This window comes from Hippopotamus amphibius, chromosome 12 (assembly GCF_030028045.1).
Source record: "Hippopotamus amphibius kiboko isolate mHipAmp2 chromosome 12, mHipAmp2.hap2, whole genome shotgun sequence".
NCBI lineage: Eukaryota > Metazoa > Chordata > Mammalia > Artiodactyla > Hippopotamidae > Hippopotamus > Hippopotamus amphibius.
Window position 1 is genome coordinate 162,699 of NC_080197.1, and position 17,248 is coordinate 179,946.

General features: G+C 61.5%; 1 pseudogene; it reads right to left on the bottom strand.

Annotated features, from left to right (window-relative positions):
• Positions 1-8,649: 8,649 nt before the first annotated feature.
• Positions 8,650-10,371, bottom strand: LOC130833440 (importin subunit alpha-1-like; annotated as a pseudogene).
• Between the last annotated feature and the right edge of the window lie 6,877 nt (positions 10,372-17,248).

A 17,248-nucleotide genomic window follows, 5' to 3' on the forward strand; every position in this document is an offset into this window, starting at 1 on the left:
GGACCCACAGGGGCAGGGGGAGAGGCGCATGTGGGTGGGGGATGGGTAGACCTCTCTGGGGCATCCAGGAGGGCTGCCCCAGCCCGTGTTCGTGACCATGTGTTGCCCACCGAGGCCTTTGGAGCAATAAGCTCGGCCATCACCAGACCTGGCCGAACCTTCCCAGCTTCCCCTGATGCTGGGAAGTGGCTCCCACTCACCCCTGAGGCAACTCAGGTGTCCCCTCCTTCTAGGTTTCCATCCCATCCTCAGCCTGGGCGTTCCCCTGCCTGTGTGCAGGTGTCTGCCCCTGACAGGTGAGGCCCATGCAGCCGTGGCAGCTAAAGCCCATGGCAAGAATCCTACATCCACTGGTTCTATGGGAGACCTGGGAGACGGAGTTTGGTGGGGGGGCTCTCTCAGGCCTTGAAAGGGGCTGAGGATGACCCCCTGGGAGGTGGGAAAGGATAGATGAGACCCAAGGGGCCCCCTCCGACATTCCTCTGGAACAGAAGGCCTCAAATCTGGCCCCTGGGGTGGTGGGGTCATTCCCATTCTCACAGATCCACCCTTAAATGAAGCCTGCGCGTGGTGAGGACCCTGCACTCAGGCCAGCGTGAGTCATGGCGCCCCAGGCTGCCATGCAAGCTAGGGCTGGGTGCCGTCCTGGAGCCAGGAGGAGGGAAATCTGGACAGAGCCCAGGCTGTCCCCTGTCCCCTCACAGCCCTGTGCCCACCAGCAAAGAGAAGACTGTCTCCGTGCCTGTTTTGAGGCCCCCAGTGAGGGCAGCTAGGCAGGAAATGGACAAGTGGGTGGTCCCGGGGGAAGCTGTCCAGGTTAGGATACAGGCTGGGGGTTGGGCCAGGCTGCTGAGGGTCTGTGGGGGCCATTCAAGGGACACGTGGGACTCCAGGGTTTGGCCTGAGCCGTCAGAAGGGCAACAAAAGGGGCAGACAGGGGAAAGCAGGCTTGTGGGAGTCGACAGCCCTGTTGTCTGGGTTCCAGTCAGAGGCTCAGGGCCAAGGTGAGGCTAGAAGGTGTCACCTGGTTGGAGGGCAGCAAGGTGAGGTGCAAGGGTGCTGAGAGGCTGGTGAGGGAGCAGGGAGAGAGGGGAGGGCAGGGGCGGATGGGGAAACAGGGGCTGATGGGGAAAAGGAGGGGCAGGTGGAGAGGAGAGAACAGGGGTAAACGGGGAAGGGATGCTGCAGCTGGGTAAGAGTTCCCCTCCATGTCTGCCGTGGTCCCTCGACTGCAGGGACAGATATGTTTACAGAGAAGCTACCTCCATCGAGTACCCTCCTGGGACTCGTCTGCAAAGCGAGAGCATCAGGGACACTGCCCTGCGGGTCCCCAGATGGGGCCACACCAGTTGGGTGGTGCTGAGTCATTGCCAGCCACCTCCTGTCACCTCCCACCCCTGGCCTCTAGACCTCAGAGACCCCGAGGAAGCCCGAAAGACTCCCTCCTGGCACCACAGACACCATGTTCCTGCAGTGAGCGATTCTGAGTCCACTAGACTTCCAAACCTTGGGGAAAACGTGTCCTTGGATGGAGTTAATTCAGGCTGATTACCAAGAGTAACAACAGGGGCCACCTAGGAACACTTGTGCTGTGTCCCTTAATAAAACCTAAAGGCCTCATAACCCAGCACGTGACAAAAGCCCTTGGACAAGTTCAGAGTCCGATGAGACAGTGTCAGAGTCTTCTCTGAAGCCTGGGGGTTACGGGGGGTCCTCAGACTCCTCCAGCAGCCCCCCCCCACACTCTGCGCTCAGGGCCTGGGGGGCCCAGCACAAGAGATCCAAGATGGGACCAGAGCTGGGACGAATGAGTCAGAAACCATGTTCCAACGAGACCCCAGGTGACCTGCGGGACCCTTAGGGTTTGAGGAGCGTTTGACTCTGGCCCAGCGGCCCCTGGAAGGGCTCCGCACCTGCAGGGCCGTCAAGGGGGGGCAGTCACCCCGGACTGTCTGCGGCTCCGGACAACTACCCCCCCCCCGCCGCGACCAGAAGCCGAGTCAGCTGCGCACGACCACCTCACCCCAGCAAAGCCCTGGAGACCCTTGGCCAGCCACGGTCCCGGCTGAGACTCACACAGGCCCCAGCTCTGCAGCACCGAAGTGCCACAGGCGCGGGATCTGCTCCAGGGGCCAGTCACGGTCTCCGGGGCCTGCGAGGCCCGTGGGCTGGGAGGGCAGTGGGCACCGTGGCCGTCGGCAGTTTGGGCCAGCACCGGTTTCTGGTGGTGCTTTCGTAGAGCCACACCTGTGCGCCCAGTCTCCCCCCAAGGGTCTGCTCTGTGGCTCCCATGCTGGCTCTGCCACTAGCCAGCACCTGCAGAGGCCCAGACACCCCCTTCCTCAGGCCGGAGGGGCTCCTGAAGGATGCCTCAAGCCACGAAGAGGCCTGCCTGCTGCTCAGAGGAGAGAGGGGCCGCACTACGGCAGGAGCCATCTCCTGGGGACACGGGCCACCACGGCCAGGTCCTGCACCTACTGACCCCAAGGGTGGCAGTCCCTCCCAGATTCCAGGTTGCAGGATCCTCAGGCCTCGAGGTGGAGGCTGCAGCCCATGACCCTGGGGTCTGCAGGTAGCTCTCAGCACGTTCAGCACAGGCCTGGGGGCAGCCAGGGTGGAGGCAGCACGGCCCAGCCCCGTATCCAGGCCCAGACGGACCCAGAAAGGCCTCACATCCCCTCCCTGCAGACGGCTAGCAGAGGGCTGCTGGGCCAGAGTGAGGGGCCCAGAGGGTGAGGGGCCCAGAGGGTGAGGGTCTCAGAGTGAGGGGTTATAGTTCCAGCTGAGAGGCCATCCCTAGGTCTGGGACCCCAGGAAGCTGACAGCAGGGTCTGGCCGGCCCTAGCCGCCACCCCGGTCACCTGGGTGGAGGAAAGGAAGGAAGAGAGGAGACATAGGGACCCAGACCGAGGAGGCGACCGGCAACTGGCCCAGTGACTCTCCAGCTGTGCAGGGCCCAGAGCCTCCTGAGGGCTCAGCGCTGCCTGCTCAGAGGGGGCGAGAGGAAGCGCGTGCAGCGGGCGGGGGGTGGGGGTGGGCGGGGCAGGAGCAGCGGGGGCTGAGGCCAGGGTTAGGGCTGAGCACAGCGGTGGACACACGAGGGACACGAGGGAGAAGCAGCAGAGGGGAGGCGGAAGTCGGACGGGCTCAGGCAGTCTCATGGACACACGTGAGGGAAGCAAGAAGGCCAGTGCCTGGGAAGGAGGTGGGCGGGCAGACAGGCCCCAGGGCTCGGGGGCGGCAGCTGCCCCCAGGATGCAGTGAGGGCTGGCTGGGAGCCTCCGCTGATTTTGTCCTTTGCGAGGCCTTGCACCCTGCAGGGGTCACGCCTCATCTGCGCGTGTTCGTGTGTGTGCGCGCGCGTGTGTGTGTGTGCGCACGCGCGCATGGGCAGGAGGAGAGAGGCTCCAGGCTCTGTTTAAACGGCTTTGGAATCCTGCTCCTGGAACAGATGGCCTCAGAGATAAAGCCGCCCGGGAGCCCGGGCGAGAGTGAGGCCGCGGCGGTTGCCATGGCAGGCCGGGCAGCGGCCTCTGCTTATTAGCGGCCAAGAGAGCACAGCCCACAGACGTCAACAGGGGCTCTGGGGAGGGGAGCGTCCAGCAGCGCCCGGGGAGACGCCCTGGCTGGGACGTCCAGCCCAACAGCGGCAGGAGCGGAGCGTGGTGGAGCCCGTGGCCAGTGGGCGCTGGCCGGGCACAGGCTGAGTCCCGAGGACAACAGCCCAGCCACGTCGGGAGACACAGCACTGAGACGCCCAGCCTGAAGCCCAGGACACGCTGGCGCTAGGGTGGTTGCAGCCACACCCAGCAATGAAGATCAGAAGCCAGCCTGGGGCCACTGCCACACTCTGGGTATAAGGGATGGCTTCCTGGGTGAGTCAGGAGCGCCCTGGCGTCAGGGCTGGGGTCCTGGAGCCCAGGGGGAGAAGGGGCCGCTGGAGCCCTGCATGGAGCTACTATCAGCGGACAGGCCCTGGAGCCCGCTCCGCCCGCCCCTGTCACCCCAGCAAGCACAGGAACCCTGCCGAGGGAGGCAGGCAGACACCCCGAGTGCCGCACACCCTCACACGGAGAGTCCCCGCAGGGTCGACAGCGGGGCGGGGGCAGGGCCTTGCAGACACAGCTGCAGAACACGAGGACCCGCAGCTCCCAGGACAGCCAGGACGAGAGCCCAGGAGCTTCTGGAGCCAAATCCTGTATCTGGGTCTTAAGCCCCGCAAGGAGGGGCCTCCGGGGCCCCCTTCCCCAAGTGGGGGTGCGCTGGGGAAAGACTCTGGGGGAGGAAGGTCCCACCCCAGGCTTCAAAGAGAGAATGGGGCAGGGGCAGCGCGGGCAAAGGGGGAGGTGTGGAGGCCTGGGGGGAGCAGGAGGCAGCAGAGATGCTCGAGGGGCCCCCGGGCAGGCGCCTGAAGGACAAATCCACCGGGACAGCCACAAGGAGCGTGGACCACAAAGCCTCCGGGACCTAGGGTGCAGGCCAGGCCTAGCCGCTCTGCCAGGGCCCCGGGGCCACATCGTCCCCCGGGCCCCCACCAAATTCACACTCTAGATATCCCAGCCTTCACCAGTTAGAGCAGCTTAGAACCTTCCAAACCCTGTGCAGTCCTCCCACCCCCACTGCAGATAACGGCAGAGCCCCAACCTACTGGGTGAGGCTGCAATGGGCCCATCCATAGCCTGACTTCTCCACGCCCCGGCCCTGCCAGGAGCGCATGAATGGACGGGTGGGTGGAGGTGGGGTGGGTGGAGAGACGGGGGAAAGCAGATGGATGGATGAATGGACGGATGAGCACTAGGTTTGCTGGTGCAGACGACTGCAGGTGGGGAGGGCTACATGCAGGCTCAGGCACAGCGCACAGGCCTCACTGAGGGCCACAGGGGGACAATCCACAAGGCCCTGGAGCCCAGAACCCTGTGTGCCCCTCACTACCTGACCCCACCCATCACACACACACACACCTGACCCACCCACCACACACACACACACACACCTGACCCACCCACCACACACACACACACACCTGACCCCACCCACCACACACACACACCTGACCCACCCACCACACACACCTCCAGAGCCCTAGACACATCCAGGCAAGGCCACCCAGCGCCCAGCCAGAGGCCCAGGGGACAACATCCACCCCAACTCCACACACCAGGCATCCCTGAGTCTGGAAGACAAGAGGGACAGGCCGACGAACATGGCCGCCCCATCCCCAGCAGCACAGGCCGGGGTAGGAGATGCAGGCAGGGCTGCTGGGAGAGGGCCCAGAGCTGGCTGGGAGGGGGTGCCCTGAGCCCGGAACCCCCCTGCCCTTCACCAAGGGGGTAACCAGGCAGTGGGACACCTCTGATACAGGAGGCCTCCAGGCTGTTAGAAGACAGAGAACGCCAGGACCGTAGGACAAAACTCAGGCTCCACGCCCAACATCTGCCTTAACAGTGCATCTCTTCCACGGCCAGCTTCTCACAAGGTGAGTGCTGGGTGAGCGCACATCTCGGACGACAGCGCTGTCTCAGCCACCCATGGACCTGGCCAGCTCACCAGCCTGCCCAGCTGAGCCCCACCCCATCTGGGGGGAGCCCCAGAAGTCTTCACGGGAAGGCTTTGTGAAAGTGCAGCCCGGGCTGAGGGTCCTCCTGCAACGGCAGGGAGCGCCAACCCGTCCGTCTGCGGCAGACGCAGGCCCGCAGCGCACACGAGCCCACGCAGCCATGCCCCCGGCCCCAGGCTTGGACAGCGGCTGAGGCAACGGGGCTCCAGAGGGACCGGGCGGCCCTGCGGGGGCTCCCAGAGGCCCCGAACCCTAGAGCCCGCCCCCACCCCCCCCAGCGCGGGAGCCCGGCTGCAGCCCTGAGGAGGCAGCGAGGGAACAAAACCCCCTTTCCGAGGGTCCATCGTCCCCGCACCTGTGCTCCCTCCCGTGCCTCCTCCCCCAGCCCCGCAGCTGCAGCAGGCAGGGGCACCTGTATGCAGATCCCACCGAGCACAGGGCGAGGGAGGGCGGACCGCAGGGCGCTGGGGAGGAGGGCTGGGGAGGAGGGCGGCCTCAGGGGAGCCCCGACGACCTTGGGGGGACAGCCACGTGCTTGGAGTGGCCGAAGTCCCCAGCCCCAGAATGGATCAGCAGAACCACAGGAGAAGGGGCTGTGGCCCCCACCCTGGGCCTGGAGGCCCCGTGGCTGAGGACCTGGACCCTCAGACCGGGGGCTTGCAGGGACCTCCACACAGCAGTCGCTGCGTGAGCTTGAAGCTCCGGCTGCACGGAAACGCCACAGTGGACCAGTCTGAGTTCGCGTCCGGCAGTGGCAGGAGGAAGAGCAGCCACCAGCACCTGCCCCCCAACAGGTGCCCACACACTTATCTCAGTGAAACGTCACTGCGTTTCAGATGAGACTGGCCCGACCTGTTTTATGGGCTCAGAGAGGTTAGAGGGCTTCTCTGAGGGACACAGAACCAAGCCACGGGACAGCCACAGCCTGGGGCGCCGTCCTGCTTCAGCCGAGGTGAACTTGTAGGAAGTTGGAAACCACGACGTCCCCCAGTTTCCCCAAGCAGCACCGGAGTGCGGGGCAGAGACGCGTGAGCACGCGGTGTGCACACGGGGCTTGGTAGGCGGGGGCCAGACAGACACACAGAGTCCTGAGACCACGCAAAGCCCTGGGGTCAGGCTCAAGGCGGCTGAGACTCAGTGGCACCCACGAGGTGCACAGGAGGACCCCACACACCCTGTCGCGCACCATCACTGCTTGTCTCACCCACCCCAGCCGGACTCTGAGGGGGACCCAGACACACGGGGAATATGCTGCCACTGGTTTCTAAATCAAAGATGACTCCAGACACCACATCAGGCTCCAAACTAACAAGGCGGCTTGCGCTGTCTGGGCAGTGCCTCTGCCCTCTGCGGGACTGAACACCCATGATCACGTTCGCAAAACGCTGAGCCCTCCCCGTGCCAGGGCGGAGGCAGACGCACATGCAAAGCCAGAGGGGGAGGCTTACCTGGGAATCAACGCCTCTGTCTCCACCTTCACCCTGCAAGGACGGGTGTGCAGCTGCCGGCAGCCAGGCCGCAGCCGGTGGACAGCGGAGCCGGGGCTGGGGCGGCCCAGGAAGCCCAGACCCGCGCGCCTTGCAGGGAAGGGGCCGCTGCAGCCTGACCCCGAAGCCGACTCTGGGCTGGACCTCAGCCCGGGCCGTCATCCAGGGCGCCTCACGGCCTGCCGAGCCCGCCCAGCCCAGCAGCCACGCCCGGGCGCTCCTGGGCTCCCAGCAGGGCTGATTCTGACCCATCAGAGCCCCTCAGACGCCCCGGCCACGCCGCGCTGCGCGCCCTCAAACGCAGCGGGAACGGGGAGGGTTTGTGCGGGTGGCTCTCCCCAGGAGACTCGAGGCCTTCAGGAGGCCGTCAGGGCACCGACCCCAGTCCCCCGAGCAGCTCCTGAATAAACAGACGCTGGACGGCCCGACTGGTCCCCCGAGTTTTCTCAGGGCAGCTCCCTCGTCCTGCTCAGGCCCGGCAGCAGCCACCCACAGGGACCCCCGCTCCCCCCGGCGAGCCCCGGCGCTCTCCCCCCACCACAGCCAGCTCCCTACGTGTCACCTCCGGAGGCCCCCCCGCCACTCATCCAGCACCCCGTCCCTGACCTCAGCCAACCGTGATCCGTGGTCCACCCCCAGCACCACAAGGCAGGGCCCACCGTCCTCCAGCACCTCCCCAGGAAGGGCCCGCCCAATCTCTGGCACCCCTCCTGCCTAGAAGGGTGCTCCCTTGTCCTCCACACCAGGCGCCTGTGTGTCTCCTGAAGGCACAGAGCTCCCCTGGGCGCGTCGGCCTTGAAGCCTCTGTGCGTGTCTGGGTCTCTGCGTCCCTCACAGAGCCTGGAGCAGGGGTGCGGAAGCCACGACCAGACACAGGAACCTCTGTAGCCCAAGACCACGTGGCACCCCTCGCCACGGTCCCCAGCCGCCCCGAGGTCTGCGGACCCCCACGCTCAGGGTCGCCTGCGTCTCAGCTGACAATTCCTGCCCAGGGCGGCCACAGAGCCAAGTCCGTATTCCTGTAGCTGGAAGCAGGAGCCCCCACGGCAGGGAGTCCCACCCCCACCCCCGAGGCCCTGGGGCACCGGGCGGCAAAGCCAGGCCAGGCCAGGGCGTGCAAGGGGCCACTGCACCCAGTGGGCTGGCGTGGGAGGGCCAGCTGCGGTGTCAGCGGTGAGGGGTCTGTGCACAGCCCTCCAGGATTTTTTTTTTTTTTTATGGTGAAGAAAAGGGTGGAATGTAATCTTTTTTTTTTTTTTTTTTTTTTTTCTTTGTGGCACACGGGCTTAGTTGCTCCGCGGCATGTGGGATCTTCCTGGAGCTGGGATCGAACCCGTGACCTCTGCATTGGCAGGCGGAGTCTTAACCCCTGCGCCACCTAGGAAGCCCAATGGAATTTAATCTTTATTTACAGGACACTGCGAGATATGAAATTCCACACAGAAATAAGAAACTCATTGAGAGGAGAAGCTTCATACAGTATGTACAGTTTGGAACTGTTCAAGTATAGTTTCAGTTGTAAAAAGTGCTACAGTAACAAACCACATTTAAAAAGAGTTCTTAGTAGAGAAACAATAAGACAAACTTATACCAAACATAGTCCACAACGAACAACTTTATGCCTCAGATGTATAATCTAAAAGTTGAAGGTCCCAGCAGTGCCATCCTGAACTTGGAATGTATAGCCTTCAGAGGTAGTTTCTGGCACAACATTTTGATCTTCCTCTTCCTCCACAGAGAAATACTTCTCAATCAAGTTTAATGAAGCTTTGTGCACAGACTCGTTTTCATGGTTTTGTAGAGCTTCAATTTTGTCCAAACCTCCACATTCTCCAATCATTATACTAAGTTTCTCAGTTTCACCTAGTTTCTCAGCAGCCTGAAAGATATTTGAAATGGCATCCAAAATAACCAGAATAATTTTGGTATCTTTCGCAGTTAGGAGGTTCATCAATGGTTCTATTATGCCACAATGAACCAGGTATACAATCTGCTCAACTGTTCCGCCACTTGTATAGTTGGTCACAGCCCATACAGCTTCCTTTTGTGTCTTAAAGTCTGCCTTAGAGAGAACGCCAACGAGGAATGGGACCAATCCATGATTCACAGCTTGCTGTACCTGGTCCTGGCCGCCAGCCATGATGTTTGACATTGTCCACGTAGCTTCCTCCTGAATATTAGTTTTGGAGTTCGTTAGCAGGCTGGGAAAGACGGCAAGTGCTCCTGCATCTATTACAACCTGAGTCTGTTCATCCGTCCCAGTGACAATATTCCCTGTGGCTCTTAGCACGGGAGTCACAATTCAGTAGCTCCTAAAAGCTCCACAAGTTGGGGTACAACCCCAGTTTTCACAACCATTTCAATCCGTTCATTTGGACCATCAGTAAGGTAAGAAATAGCCCAGCAGGTAACAGCTAATGCTTCTGGATCGTCGTGATGCAGGAGACGAACTAGAGTAGGAAGAATCTGCTCAACGGCATCTAAGGGGGGTGCAGGATTCTTGTTGCAACAAAGATTTGAAAGGGTCCAGGTCAGATTACGTAAGTAACCACATGCTGAAGATGACATATCAGGAACTGCCAAAAGTGCCAACAGCGGGTCAGCTGCACCATACTTGATAACCAAGTCTCGGAAAACTGAACCATCACCTGCAATGTTTCCTAGAGCCCATACAGCTTGTTCACTGATGTGAGCGTGGGGAGATGCCAACAGAGAAATGAGTGCTGGGACAGCACCTCCGTCTACCACAGCCTTGGTCTGTTCTGATGTCCTGGAAGCAATGTTGGTGAGGGCCCAAGCAGATTCCAACTGAATGGGACTACGATCAGTTCTGCCCAAGAAGGACACAGATTTTGGAATCAAACCAGCCCGGATTACGTTGTCTACGGGGGGCTGTTTTTTCCCTAGAAAGCAGTTTCCCAGCAGCTTGGGTAGCTTGGAGCTGGCTTTCCAAGCTGTTGCTATTTATGCCTTTGACCATGTCAGCAACAGGCCCGTTTACAGTGCCCTGGTTGTTGCAGTTTTCCTGCAGTGGAGAAGTGGCCTCATCGGGAAAAGAGCTGCCATTTCTCCTTCTCAGCATCTGGTCATCCTTCTTAGCTTTCCTCAGCTCCACATTAACTTCTATTCGGCGCCGCCTCATTTCTGTACTGTCCTTCCCCTTGTTCTTGAATCTGTTAAGGCGGGCAGCTGGTGAATTAGCATTCTCATTGGTGGACATGGTTCTGAGACATAAGGAGAAAGCTACACAGCCGGCTCAAGCGTCCACAGGCGGCGGTGCGCTGAGCACAGGCTGCGGGTCGGCTGCCCTCAAAACGTATACCACGGTCAGCCCGAGGACGGTGTCAGCCCTCCAGGACTGATCACTGGCTGGACCCCGCGGTGGCCTCATGCAGACCACCCCACAAGGGCCTAGTGAACCGGCCGTCTCGGGGACTTGGTGGTCAGGCTCCCAGAGCCCAGCCCAGGGTGGTGGAGCCCCCCCACCCCGGCCAGACCTCCAAGGGTCAGCAGACTTGGTCCTTGAGCCAGGGTTCAGAGGTGAACGTTCTCAGCTCCCTGGGACCCTCCTAACCATGACCCTGACCCAGCGCCCAGGCCAGCCCTTCACCTGCACTGTTGCACCAAATGCCTCCCGCAACCCGTGAGCCAAGCTCTAGCATCCCCTGCACAGACCAGGGTGCCAAGGCCCAGAGAGACGTCCAGGCCTTCCGCCTCGCGAGCTCCCTCTCAGCCCTCAGCTCCACTGTCCTGGGATGAGAAACCGGCACGGGGACAAGTGACAGCCGGCAGCAGGAGCAGGACTGCACAGAGGGGGTATCTGTGAGCACGCTGTGTGTGTCCACACGTGTGCGTGTCTGGGTGGGCGCGTCTGTGGGCATGTACTGTCAGTGTGCACGTCTTGCGCATGGGTCCGTGCACAGCTACCCTCGTGCCTGTCTGCCGTGCAGTCGCTGTGTGCGCGTGTGTGCGTGTGCACACTGGTGTGTGCATGTGTGTGTGTGCGCGCGCACATCTGCACACACACCCATCCCTGCCCCCACGGAGGGGAATGGGGCGGGAACAAAGCCCTCAAGCTAGAGGTCCAGCCTGTCGCCCACAGGAGTCCCTGTGGACCCTCCCCACCAGGCGCCATGCCGCAGTGTCGTGCCCAGACTCAGGCTGAGGCCCCCAGCACCTGCCTCCCCCTCAACCCACGGCCTGTCGTGTTGCCTGCAGACCCCTCTCCCGACTATAACATTGAGGTTCTAGTTAAATAAATGATGATACATGCTTAGAATAGAATACTAGGCAGCTATAAAAAATAACGTATTTTTTATTTTAATATTTAAAAATCCGAGTTATTGTTGAATTAAAAAACCAATGGTAGAACAGTGTGCAGGGTGTGCTAATATTTGCATAAAGAAGGAGGGAGTGAGTGCATGAATGAGGGAGGGGTAGGTCCAGATCTGCTCAGAATGTGTGTTTGGGCCCTTTGCTTCCCCCAGACCAAGGTCTCTTGGGTCTCAGCTCCCACCGGTCTTGGCACCTGCTGGCCGCGGCAGGAACACTGACCAATCGCTCACATGCGGGAACAGGCTGCATCTCGAGGTCTCAGCTCAAGCATCCCTCCTCCAGGGACCTGCAACCCTGCGGCCGGCCAGTCAGAGCCCCCTGCCCCACCCCTGCCCCACCCCTGCTCTGGGGCGTGGCCCCTGCACTGCCTCTCTGTGCCTCTCCCACTGAGCTAGGAGCCACATGAGGCAGGCACGTGGTCTGTCCTGCCCAGGATTGGGTGCCCGTCAGTGCCTGTGGGGTCTCTCCCCCAAACCTGAGCAGAGGCCGTGCAAGGGTCCCGCCACGAGCTGCCTGAAGCCAGACTGCCTTCTACAGATGACGCTCCAAGGCGTCTCAGCTCCTCGCCTCTCCTCAGTGGTTCCTCACATTCATCCTGCAACGTGGGGCCTTTATGCTGGACGTTGCTCCATCCGGAAGTGAAAAACTTGTAATGGGAACAGCGAGCACAGGAAGAGGCCGGCCTGGCCATCAGGCGTCTCCTGAGACCCCTCTGCCTCCCTGTGTTTGTGCAGGAGGCTTGGCGGAGTGGAGGGGGGACAGGAGCAGCCCCGCACCGCCAGGAGGCCCTCAACCCTGGAACAGGTCAGCAAGGGGCTGCTTCTGTTTGGAACTGATCACAGCTCCATGGCTGGTCCCACCCTTTCTAGTAGAATTTTAATGGGTTGTGAGAGCTGCTCCCCTGTACCTCTCAGGCTCCCTTCCTTGGGGAGCCCTCCCCAGGGGTTCACTCATCTGCTCAGTGGCAGCTGTGGGGACACAGGGCAGGCCCTCCAGCCCAGCGTGGTGGGACTCTGAAGGCTGCTGGCGGGTGTGGGTGTGAACAGCCAGAGCGGGACAGGGTGGCTGGACACAGGTGTCAGATTAACAGCTGGAGGTGGACCAGTTCCCTTCATCTCTAGACCATTTCAGCTGTCCACAGGGCCTCCTGTCAGCCCCCTCCTTGGCTGGAGAACAGGTGGGGCCCTCCCCTCCCCCGCCCCCTCCCTGCACCCACCTGACAGCAGCCGCCACCACGAGGCCCCTTGGCTTCAGAATAAAGCCCAGGCCTCCACCTGCCCTCAGGTCTCAGCTCGGGCCCCCTCCCTGGAGCTGGGCCACACTCCGGAGCGAGGCTCCCTGCCCCCTCCCAGGCTTTGCCCCACCCAGCTCCTTCCCCAGGAGCTTCCGGACTAGGTCAGGGCACCCTTGGCGTTCTCCTGGACTAGGTCAGGGCACCCTCGGAGTTCTCCTGGGCCGGGGCCCCCTCCTCCTGGCCGCCTTCGGCACAGGTGGACCGAGTGTTGTGTCATCATTTGTCGGGAATCCAGCTCCAGGGGGAGGAGGGGGAGTGGGGGCCTGTCTCACCCAGTGCCCAGCTCAGGGCCTACCCCGCCTTGGGCCAGTGTAGACGGGCGGAGGAAGAAAGGGCATGGTGGACTGCTGAGCCGCACACACGGCTGAGGGAGGCTGCGCTGGTGGGGAGGCTCCCAGAGGAGGCTCCCAGAACAGGCCTTCTTTGAGAGACTGGGGGAGTAGGGAGGGGCAGGGCCGGAAGGCTTGGGGAGGGGGTGGGTGGGTCCCGACACAAAGGGCTCTGTCTGCAAAGTCAGACCCTGCACCTGCCCTGCCCAGCCGCATCCACATGCCTGGACGGGAGGCCCAGGCTCCTGACCAGGGTGTCCGCAGCACAGAGGGGTCACCTCCCGCAGGTGGCCCTGGAGCTGGCCCAGAAGGCCTTTGCCGCGTTCAGGGCACAGGGCCAGGCACCCATTGGCCCTGGTGTACAGAGTGCAGACCCCTAAACAGAGGCCGCCCTGCCAAGGGATGCCGTGGTGAGGCCCCTGGCGGCCATGGAGTGGGCTCAGAGGCTGGTTCACCTCCTCAGAAAACTGCTGCACCTCCTTCCCTCTGGGCAGAGACCACAGAGTGGGAGCAGCTGTGACAAGCAGGAATGTCACAAGCTCACTGCCCTCAACACCAGAGCAGAGGTTTGTTTAATCCTCCTCCTCCTCCCCCTCCTCCCCCCTCCTCCTCCCCCTCCTCCTCCTCCCTGCCAAAGGGACTGAGGGAGAGGAGGAGGGGAGCGGGGAGCAGGGAGGAGGAGGGGAAGAGAAGGGGGTGGGAGGGGAGGGAGGAGAGGCAGATTGGAGGGGCCCTGAATTTGTACCCAGCCCCCTGGCTCAGGGGCTGAGCTTCTAACCAGCACCCTCACTTTGTCTCCAGTTCAGGCAAGCCCAGGCCAGGGGTCCCAGGGGAAGCAGACTCTCTATTTCTTGAGCCCCCCTTCCCCCCTCCAGCCTCAGCTGTGTCTCTCCCCTGGGCTGCCCACCCTCCCCTCTGCAGACCCTCCAGGGAAGGCGAGGCCTGAGCTGGGTCTCTAGCGGCAGCAGGACCCACCAGGCCGGTGCAGCAGCTGTCAGGCTGGGGGGCAAGGGGGGCAGGAGTGCACTCAGCACAGCTGTGGCGGCGGCCTGACCGCTGCTGCCGCCTAATTGCTTTAAAGCTGTACTCATTGAACTGACTGAAAACAGAGCCTGGGGGGCGGTGGTGAAGGAAGGGGAGGCTGGTCTCAAGCATTCAGTGGCCCATCCCCCAGGCCAAGCTGAAGCCCCTCAGCTGCCCAGGGCCTCAGTCAGGGAGGCTCTTTGTTTCCTGACCCCCGGCCTAGCCCAAGCCCCTGCCAGATTTGAAGGGGCCAGACTCAAACCCAGGAGTGTCCAAACCCAGGACTGGACAAGGTTGGGGCTCACTGGACAGGACAGGACCCACAGTCTCCTTACACGTGCGGAATCCATGAGGGGGGTTGAGGCACCACACCAGACCCCGGGGCCACACGCAGCCCAACGCCTGGTCCAACACCCTTGACAAACATCCGTCCTCACCCATCAGTCACAGACCCAGGGCTGAGCGCCAGCGGTCCTGGGCCCCCAGACCCCACAGCGCTCTGTCCACCACAGCGCTGTGGTGTGACTGTGACAGCTCTGGTCCCCCACCCAACTGGGGGACTCGAAAAGCAACTTGCACCAGACTGTCCCCTGGACCCCAAAAGAAGGGGCCAGGAAAGGTGGGAAGGGGCGTGTAGGACGTGACTCTTCACCAGCTCAAAGCACAAAGGCAGGCGTGGGGCTTTGTTTCCCCAGTGAGTGTGCATGCCTCCAGACCCTCTGTTAGCACAAAATCTACCATTTCCTTCCTAAGCCTCTCCTCCCACACTCGCACTCAGCTGCCAAGAACCCCGGAGGGCTTGCCCCGTGCAGACGGGGCCAGTCCTGCCCCAGCCCAGGCGCTGCAGCACCGGCCACGGCCACCGGGTGGCACTGTGGAGCTCAGGACCCGCACAGCCCTGGGGACCGGCCCTGAGTCCTGGGGACCCGCCCCCGGGGCCTGCGAGCCAGCAGCCCCGCCCCCAGGCCGCTGGGGGGCCAGGGTCGTGACTCTGATCAGCTTAAGCGTGGCACGGAGCCAAAGCCTGGGGGCTCCCCCTGTGACCCCGCCTGGTACCAGCCTCTGGTCTCCAGGCCCCGCGTTGAACCTGGTCTTTCCCTCTTCCCAGAGTGAGCACTTGTGGGGAGGGTTCTTTTCCCAGCAGCCAGCTTCCGTCTGGACACTCCCAACCCGCCTGGGTGGCGCTAACCATATTGGATCTAAGAGGTGACGGGGCTGGTGGGACAGGAACGGTCTCAGTCCCTTTCCTCCCGAGGCTCCAATGCAAATATGTCCTCCTGAGCTTGGCCTTGCAACACGGCTGGACCTCCAGCATGGAGGGGGCCTCGCAGGAAGGTTTTGGTGGATCTGCACACAGGACGTACCCACCCGATGTCTCTGTCCTCAGGTGCCTGGAGAGGACTCTAGAAATCCCACCCAGAAGGTCACTCAGTGTTGAGACACCAAGGCCCAGCGGCTGTCGGGGCTGGGGGGCAGGGGTCAGCGTGTCTGCGTGCTGGAGGGGAGGTCCGTCCCACCCACAGATCTACCAGCTCAGGCTTCACTCTGCTTCAGCACCCGAGGCTCACCCTGGGGCCAGCCTGCAGAGGGGCCGTGGAAAGGAGAGGACCAGAGCCCATGATGGGCCCAGCCTAGAGAAGGGTTGTCACTGCGCCCAGGACACAGGAGGTGGTCGGGGGGACAAAACTATGCACAGATGTGAGAGCTACCTCTGCCCCCTAGGCGTGCCCCTGGAGGGATGGAGGCAGGAGCAGAGCACCCTGAGGACCCCGGTGTCCGTTTGATGTAATCCCTGGTCTCGCAGAGAGACGGGTAGGGAGACTCGGACAAGCTGAAGGGCTGTGAGGAAGGCGGGGAGAGAAGGCGCAAGGCCTCCTGGGCTCTGGGGTCGGGGAGCCAGAGGAGGGGAGCACCGGGACAGAGCAGCAGGGCCGTCCTGCGGGGCCGCCACTGCTGGGCCTGGTCGCGAGAGACTCTCAGAGCAGGGATGGCAGGACAGCGGGCTCGGGGGCTGAGAGGGGGGTGCCCACCAGGAGGCGGGCAGGCGTGGCCTTGGAGCCCGTAGGCCTGGAGGACAGCTGCAGGGAGACATTTCAAACAGCGGGATTTGGAAGTGAGAATATTGGGTAGCGAGCTGATTGGCAAGTGAGTAAACAGCAATTGCTTGATGAAAAAATGTTTATGGTGCAATTAGCAGCTGTGCCATAAATAAAAGTTTAACTGTGTTTATTACAAACTTGTTGAGCCACAGGAAACAGCTCTCCATGGCTGAGCCAGCCTTTAAAACTCTGTCTACTTGGTGAAATGTCTTGTGTACGACAAGTAATTAAGTGCTCTCTCAGCCTCGGAAGGCGATCTTTCTTCAGCTCTCCAGCACTCTCTATCCCATCTCTCTGTGCCCAGCCCTGTTCTGAGCGGAACCAGACCCTTGACACCTGGACGAAATGACCCCTCCCAAGAACCCCCGTGGCCTCTGCTCCCAGATGCTGGGCTGTGATGCAGGTGACATTCCCCTGGGCTTCAGGTTCCCAAAGTGTCCTTCTGACTGGACGTGACCCGCTCAGCACCAGCCCACCTAGCCCTCCCCGCCCTCCCAGATGCCTATGCCCTGGATTTTTCCCTTCTCTTCAGCTCTTCCTCCTACCGAACTCTGCCTGGAACCCTCAAGGTCCCCCTCTGCACAGCCCCCACTGCCTGTTCACTCCCTCCACCACCTGGGGATCGACTTCCTTCAGCACGCTGCCTCTTCATCCCATCCCCCAGACTCTTTTCAAAAATTTCAAGCATGAAAATGTTCAAACACATAGACAATGACACACACTCGGGACTCTGCCGTCCTTCCCACAGGGAGCATCTCTGAAGTTGGTTTGTATCATCTCTCTGCATGTTTTCATTGTTTTACCATCTACATACATATCCAAGACCAACGTGTAACATTCTTTGCAGATTAGTTAATGTGATCACACAGAACAAAACCCTTCGCAACCTGCTTTCACTGCTCAGTATTACTGCTGTATCAGAGTAGGTCCAGCTGATTTTAACCCCGTGTGCCAGTACACGGCATGAATAACTCACACCTCTGTGTTTTCCTGCTGAGGGACACCCAGGTCCACTTTTTTGTCATGACAAATCCATTTTTAATGACCCTGTCTCCTTGCTGCTGGGTGCAGCCGATGACCCTGCGTGCCTCAGGTGGCCCTGGTGCGAGGACAAGTCTCTTTAG